A 7,996-nucleotide genomic window follows, 5' to 3' on the forward strand; every position below is an offset into this window, starting at 1 on the left:
CCCCTGTACTTAAGTTAGATAGTGTTCTGTTGTTAATATATCCTACCTGATAAATCAGGATACTGGTTGTGACACATACAGGTGATATATGAGGTAACTGCACTTTTATAGATGATGGAATTTGAAAAACATGACAACATCTTGTCGAGAGTTAACCCAACTAGTAGCACCGTTTAAAGTAAAAAAGCACAATACACCTGAAAAGTAGCAATGGCAGTCCTTCATGTTCCTCTTGCTCTGTGCAATTTTGACGAGAGGCATTCAGGAAACTGAAGCCTCTCGTCTCACAGCTGTCAGAGCTTCTGAATAGTACACTTTCCAATCAAAAAAGAAGAAAAGAACTAAAGTTTAATGCGCCACACTTGCATGACAGACTTAGCCATTTATAGCCACTTGTTATGTTCGTCACATTAGATATAAATAAGGGAAAACCCTATTCTTGAGGGAGCTCTCGTAGAACCTGAGCAGCAACGAAGATCTGCTAGATAACTGCCCCTCTCCCACCTCACCCCCGGGCACGATACATTTGAATCAGAATAACAACAAATATGATATGAGGTTAAGAGGAGGGAGTTACGGTAATGTTGTTGTTGATATGTGTTGTGTTATTAGCACATCAGCAGTTAATTGGGGGTTTGATGTTAAGAGTTGGCCGATGCTTGAGACAATTCAAATTGAATTCAAATAACTTTATTTATCCGTTAGGAACTTCATTTGTGTGAAAGAGCATCAGTGCGCATACAGCTAGACACAAAAACATCAACAGAAACACACACATACAAGTGGCTCTATTAAAAGCATGATAAATATGTCTTAAATAATTGTTATAAGCGGTTAAAAGAGTGGTGTTAAAAAAATAAATAAGAAATAGATAATTTGTTCATGAGCCTGATGGATGTGGGAGCAAAGCTTGCCATGGCTCGATTAGTCCGGAAAGTGAGAGATCTGTATCTGTGGCCTGAGGGGAGAAGGTTGTAGAGATGGCAGAGTGAGTGTGTGCTGTCTGAGGCTATGTGTTGTCCTTTTACTTTTGTTCTCCTGTTGTAGATACTGATCAGTTGTTCCTGCTGCTGTCCGATTATTTTGCTGCTTATCGTTATGATCCTGTTTAATGGGTTACGTTGAATGTTTGACAGCGACCCAAACCAGGCTGTGATGTTGAAGGTTAAAACTGATTCTATAAAACATTTGTAAAATGCTGTTAGGACTGATTGGTGGACTTGAAAATTGTGTAGTTTTCTGAGGAAGAAGAGGCGCTGCTGGCACTTGGAGAAGATGGATTTGCTGTTGGGTCGGAAGGTGAGCTTGTGATCAATTATTGTCCCGAGGTATCTGTATGATTCAACCCTCTCTATGGGCTGGTTGTTGACTGACAGAGTGGGGATGCTGTTAAGTTCTTTCCGGAAGTCAACAACCAGTTCTTTGGTCTTTGAGGTGTTAAGGTCAAGACAGTTCAGCCTACACCATTCTGCAAAAGAGTCTATCTCAGCCTGCAACTGTCCCTCTGAGTTGGTGGAGTCCATAATAACGGTGTCAGCAGAGTATTTAATGTATGTTATTCCTGGGCTGGTGCTCCTGCAGTCGTTTGTGTACAGTGTGTAGAGAATGGGTGCGATCACAGAGCCCTGGGGGGTTCCTGTTGAGACTGTTTTAGATGAGCTGAGGTGACCGTTGAACCGGACCCTCTGGTTTCTAGTTGTCAGAAATGAGAGGACCCAGAGGATCAGGTGTGGGTTGGTATCCAGCTCGAGCAGTTTACGACCCATCAGGTGGAGTTGCACAGTATTAAATGCACTTGAGAAGTCCACAAAGACAAGTCTAATAAATGACTTCGACTTCTCAAGGTGTGCATAGGCTTCATGCAGCAGAGTTAGTACAGCGTCGTCCACACCCCTGTGCTGTTTGTATGCAAACTGGAGAGGGTCAGGGGTCATACATATTGACCTCCTCCTGGAGTTGAGAAAGAACAAGCCTCTCAAAGCCTTTCATAACCAATGATGCTAATGCAACGGGCCTATAGTCGTTGTTACAGGTGGGATTGCTCTTTTTGGCTACGGGACAAACAATTGCTGATTTCCAGAGTGACAGGATTGAGTGTTCTTCAAGCGAGCGGTTGAAGAGATGGCAGAAAACACCAGCCAGCTGGCTGCAGCATGCCTTCAATAAACGGCCACAGATCCGATCAGGTCCTGGTGCTTTGTTTGTATTTGTTCTCTTCAGCATTTTTTCTACGGTGAGTTCACCTATTAGCTTCTCTTGCTCTCGTGTGTCGTCAGTCTGGTCAAATCTGCAGTAGAATTGGTTCAAACTCTCTGCCATATTGACACAGACTTCTGTCCCCCCCACCCCCCCCCCCCCCCCCCCCCCCCCCCCCCCCCGCTTATAGTTATTGCTTGGAGTGTTGGTAGGGAGGCCAGCCAGTGTTTTAACACCTTGCCAGGCATCCCTGGCTTTGCCTTCCTGGAGAGCTTCTCAACTCTGTCCTTGTAAACTCTCTTGGCAGCTTTTATTTGTTTGTTCAACTTATTTTGTATGATTTTGGATTCAGTCCTATTTCCTGATTTGAATGCTATCTTCTTTTCATTCAGTGTTTTTCAAGGCTTTTGTGATCCATGGCTTGTTGTTAGAGAATACCTTTACAGTGCTAGTGGGGACAATCATGTCCTCACAAAAGGTGATGTAGTGAGACACCACATCAGTTGCTTCCTCAAGGCTGCTCCCATTGGTCAACACCTCCCAGTCTGTGCAATCGAAGCATCCCTGTGGTGTCTCAACCACAGTCTCGCCCCACTTTTTCACCACCTTCTTAGCCACGCCCTCTCATTGCAGTTTCGTGGGGTATGCAGGAATGAGATGAACAACATTATGGTCTGCAGTACTAAGTGGTGGTTTGTTGTAGGCTTTATATGCGTTTTTTACTTTACCATAGCAGAGGTCGATTGTTTTGTCGCCTCTGGTGGCACAAGTAACGTACTGCTGTTAGGTTGGAAGTGACTTGTCTCACCTGCAGCTGTTAAAATCCCCTAGGATGAGGACAGGGGAGTCTGGGGTAGCACTTTCAATATTGTGGACACACGAAGCTATGGTCTCTGACGCGCGTGTGACGTTGCCAGAGGGAGGAACAAAAAACAAACACCAGCTGACCAAACTCCCGAGGGAGGTACTTAGAGATACCGCAAGCAGCTCTACGTCAGGTGTACAGCATGAGTGATTCACATTAGCAGATCTACTCCAATCCTCATTAAAGTGCACACACAGGCCCCCGCCGTGCTTCTTCAGGCTACTCACAGTGTCCCGATCAAGTCTGAGCGGGGCTCCGAATCCGTCCAGTGAGAGCTCCGAGTCCGCTATCGTGTTGTCAAGCAAGGTTTCTGTGAAGCAGATCAGATTTGCTCCCTTGTATGACCCGCCTCTCTACCAGCGACAGCTGGGATCAGCTCAAGCACCCCGCGACCCCGAAATGTGAAAAGCGGTAAAGATAATGGATGGATGTAAAAACTTAGGCTGTCGGTCAAAGTTCTTTTGAACTCAATATAATCATAGTTGTGGTCAAAGTGATTCATAAAAACAGCTCTTCTCTGTGAAAGTCAGCAGATTTCAATCTTTACAGAACTTAATATAGAACAACAACGACCTGAAGTAACCTTTCACTACCTTTCACAATCTTGAAACTAGTTCCAGGGACCAGTTCTGAACACTTTCGGTAGAAAACTCAACTATACGCAAGATGTGTCCACATTGTTCCTTCTCTTTGATTCATGAGCCTCTGATGACTGCTTTCATTGAGATGCGCTGAGTTGACCTAATTACAACACTATATCTCCACATATGTTGGAGGCCTGCAGAATCTCCCGACTTTCTTCAATGCGAGAAGAATCAGATTTGTTCGCATTTCGAGCGGTCACTTAATGCATTCTAGTTTCAGCTGATGACAAAGGTTGCATTCAAATGTCAAATGGAGCAGGGACGCCTCGTGACTAAATGTGTAGCCCTCTTTGCGACGGATGAGGGCACAGAGTTTAGTTTAGGATCAACTTAACAGGACTGCACTGCTCATGGTTTAAGCCACTATCTTTAGTCAAATCAAAATGATATTTTGTCAGTCTGAAAAGGGTAAAGGGGCCAAATGAAACCAAACTAGCCTCTTTCTCCTCAGAGGCAGCGCTCAGCCATAAAAATTGACTGCTAAGATCAGCTTGTAGTCTGTTCTGCAATGCTGTGCTGATTCTCAACACTTCACTCAAAATTACAGAGAAAAGCTTTAAATCAATTATATAAAAGGTCTTTTTACAAACTGAATTATTGTTTAAACAGACATATAAATACTGAATATGTACACATGGGATACTCTTAATCTGACCTTGGGACAGTTTAACACTAAAAGGGATATAGTTTAACAATTAGGCAAACTTGAAAAGTGCATTTTGTAAGTGGAATTTTCAAAAAAAAATGTAATGTACAGTCAGTTTTTACGCTTCAGAGGGATAGCAGTGGATGTGAAATAAGCTTCAGGGCTCAGAAGCCTAATGAAGAATAGATGATGCGTTCACCCTCTGTCTCGTGACAAACATTTATGAGGTTTTGAAGAGAAGACATGTAATGTATATATACAGTAAAGTACAGCAATGCTCTGAACATAATATTTGAACTACTTCAGAAAATATGACCTGTTGACTGATCTAAGCTATGTGTTAAAGACGATCAGCTGTGCATGAATGAAACTTTTTTGTTAGATATTGGGATGGATTAATCAATGTTACCAGATGTAGCTTCCTCCAGCTGTTCCTCAACTGTTTCAAAAATCTTCACTGTGGACACTTTGACTCTTTTTGAATGCAGAACTGTTCCTGCTGTTGATTGTAAAAAAACAATAATAATAAAGAATTAAATTTACTGCTTTTAAACAGCAGTCTATTACACATGGTAACAACAAAGTGTAATTTGTTGTTCCTTCGTTTGTATTGTGAGCCCTGTGTAAGAATGTTATGATTGTGTCTGAATATGTTGAGATAACAGCGTGTTTGACAAAGGCAAGATTAGACTAACATGAGGGAACACTGACATTTACAGTACCTGACTGTGTGTGGAAGTGTCTAGTCTTTTTCATCTGAGCTTCCTCAGGAGTATCTTATGTTTCGAGGGTGTTTTGTCTTCCCACAGTGAAGTGTGTATGAGTGATGTGGTAACACAAACACACACAGTGGCATGATGCACCTGGCTGCAGTATGACGAAAGTTTATCAGCTAGTGAATCTAGTGTAAACCATCATCGCAGGTGTCTTGTGTTATTGCGTGTGCGCCTATATGCATGTGTGTAACACGTTTCCTGGCTGACACCAGCAGTGCTTTTCTTCAGTTCAACAGTGTCCCTGTCCAAAAGAGCAAAGCACTTTAACAGTAAATCAGCAAGTGTTGAAGTAGCTTGTGGTAATTTTAGAAAAACATAGTAATCATATTAACTTTGAATGGAAATAAGTATACAATTGTTTGAATCTTCTTAGATTCTATGATTTTCTTCTTGACATACTGAAAGATAGCAGTGCTTTCCTCAGAGGGACTAAGGGCTAGGCTGGAATAAGCACTTAAAAAGTACATTTACCTACATAAGCATCAAGCATGGCAAATACAAAGGGCAAACTAAATCTGATCCAGCAAAATGTGGAGAGAAGTTATAACTTTTCCTAACTTTACAAGAGATTAAATTAAAACGGAAAAAATAAATAGTTATTTAACTATAGCACCTTTGTAGAATAAAAAAAAAACGCTTACATTTTGTGGCCATGTCTAATGCTCAGCAATAGCATCCGTTTGGCTTTGTCTCCCCCCTGTGGATAAGCAGCCCGTTACCACAGAGTGAACATGGGACATTAACAGTATGCTTGCTTACTATGCAGGCATAGATTTAAAAGATTCTGTATAATGTGTATGTCCTATGTGACTGTTGATCAAGAAAAATGCATTTGCTTTTATGAAAAGCTATGAGGAAAGAGGACAAAAAACAGAGGTAATGAGTGTCTGTCTTTGTGTCAACACAGAAGCAGGGGGGAAGTCCTTGGCTCTTCTGTGCACTCGGGGATGCCAACCTCAGGGGAAATCCCTCCTCCGCCTGCCACCCACGCAGCCACCCACACAGTGGAAACTTCTGTCAGAAGAAAAAACAAACAAAAACACAAACAGGCAGGAAAAAAAACGTGCTCCATCACAGAGGCTGCCTGCAGACTGCAGAGGCTTTCAGGTGAAGCTACAACGCACCTTCAGGCAGCCTTATTGATTGTTAAGAAGATAGAGAAAATGTTAGCATGTCACACTTTTTAAGACAAGTTTAAGAAATTGTCCATCGCAGCATGTCATCCAATAAACAGCCACAATGGCACCAATAATGTTGTTGCATCAGATTTATGAAATTGCAATAAAACCAGTAGGAAAATGTTAAAACTTTCCTATTAATACAACAAGATTACATGCTATATACTTAATTATATTCACTGATGAACCATTGGCTTGCTTTTATATGAATATACTATTTTTTATTTTCCTACTGATTTCATATTGATTAAAGTTAATGTAGACTAAAAAGTTAAAGAAAACTATATGTAGTACAAAACGTTGATAACAAACAGCAGGTACACAAATATTGGTGACCGCGTGTACAGGATTAAACCAAGACTAGCCACCAGCCAGGTGTGTACATTGTGATAGGTATACAGACACATGTGCCACATGTGAGTATGCAGAGAAAACATGCACCAGTGTTTACAGCAGTGGAACAATGAAGAGTTCCTCACGTGTGGGCAGATGCAGCAAGAACGGGATGTTCTTTTTGGTGAAAAGATGCAGTCACACACGCATGCAGAGCAAACACAACACAATTTGATGTTCATAAACACTCTTCACAATGCACCGACACATGGATGCATAAAAGTAAACAGGCAATACAACACAATGAGCTGACAGTTCTACATGTGTGCATACTGCGCACACACGATAAAGAGACACATTCACCGCAACACAAAAAAAGAAAGCTGGTTAAGTGTTCGTGGTCGTGTTTGGGTGTATGTAGTAATAAGTTAGAGAGAACTTGACTGCTTCACTTGGTCCGGCCTAACCAAATATGTTGTTACTGTAACTCGTATTGTAGTTCTGTACCTTGTATCTATTGAATGATCTTTTTTTTATTATTATTTTTACCTTTTATTCTGTTTTTAAACTATTGGTGAAACAAAATATTATTTTTTTTATGAATAAAGATGATAAAAACATAATTAGGGCACAATATAATTGCCAACAATGCAAAGCTCCAAACTTTTTTTTTTTTTAAATGGGAGGCTGATGTGATTCGTCCTTCAAGCAGCTGCATCTTCAGGACTGCAAATACAAAGCGTTTAATGACCTGTAACCCAGAGAAGGGGGTTTGGAGGTTGTTGTCACTGTATGTATAAGCAGCTGTGAGTTTTATCAACTTTTAAAGTATGAGGAGTAAAGGTACAATGTAGCTAGCATGAAACGAAAATATTCACCTCAAAGTTTCGCGTGTACAAAACTCAATTAACTGTCTGCACTTATTTCTAACGAACAGTGAGGTGATTCTTTAAGAACTATTCGACTACGTCTCACTTGTTGAGGGTGTTTTGTGTATTAAAACATGCTAGTGGGCTTACAGTACTTGTAGAGCATGGGCATGGTTGCAGTTTGTGTTTGTGTTGGGCTAGCATGTTTTGGGTCTATGGCAGGGATGGGCAACTTTGGTCACGGCAAGGGCCACATTCAATTAATTCTCCCTGCCAAAGGGCCAAATTGTAGTATACAAAAACCATCAATTATGAATCAATTATTTAAAAAAAGATGTTTTTAACTCAACATATGCCAGTGATCAAATATTATTATGGACGTATTTCTGGTTTTCATGATTTCATGGCAGATTTTGTCACATTTTCTTCATGTTTCCAATTCATTGATATGTAAAAATTGACCTGAGGGCTACATTGAGGGTTGATGGG

The sequence above is a fragment of the Labrus mixtus genome, chromosome 6 (assembly GCF_963584025.1).
Source record: "Labrus mixtus chromosome 6, fLabMix1.1, whole genome shotgun sequence".
NCBI lineage: Eukaryota > Metazoa > Chordata > Actinopteri > Labriformes > Labridae > Labrus > Labrus mixtus.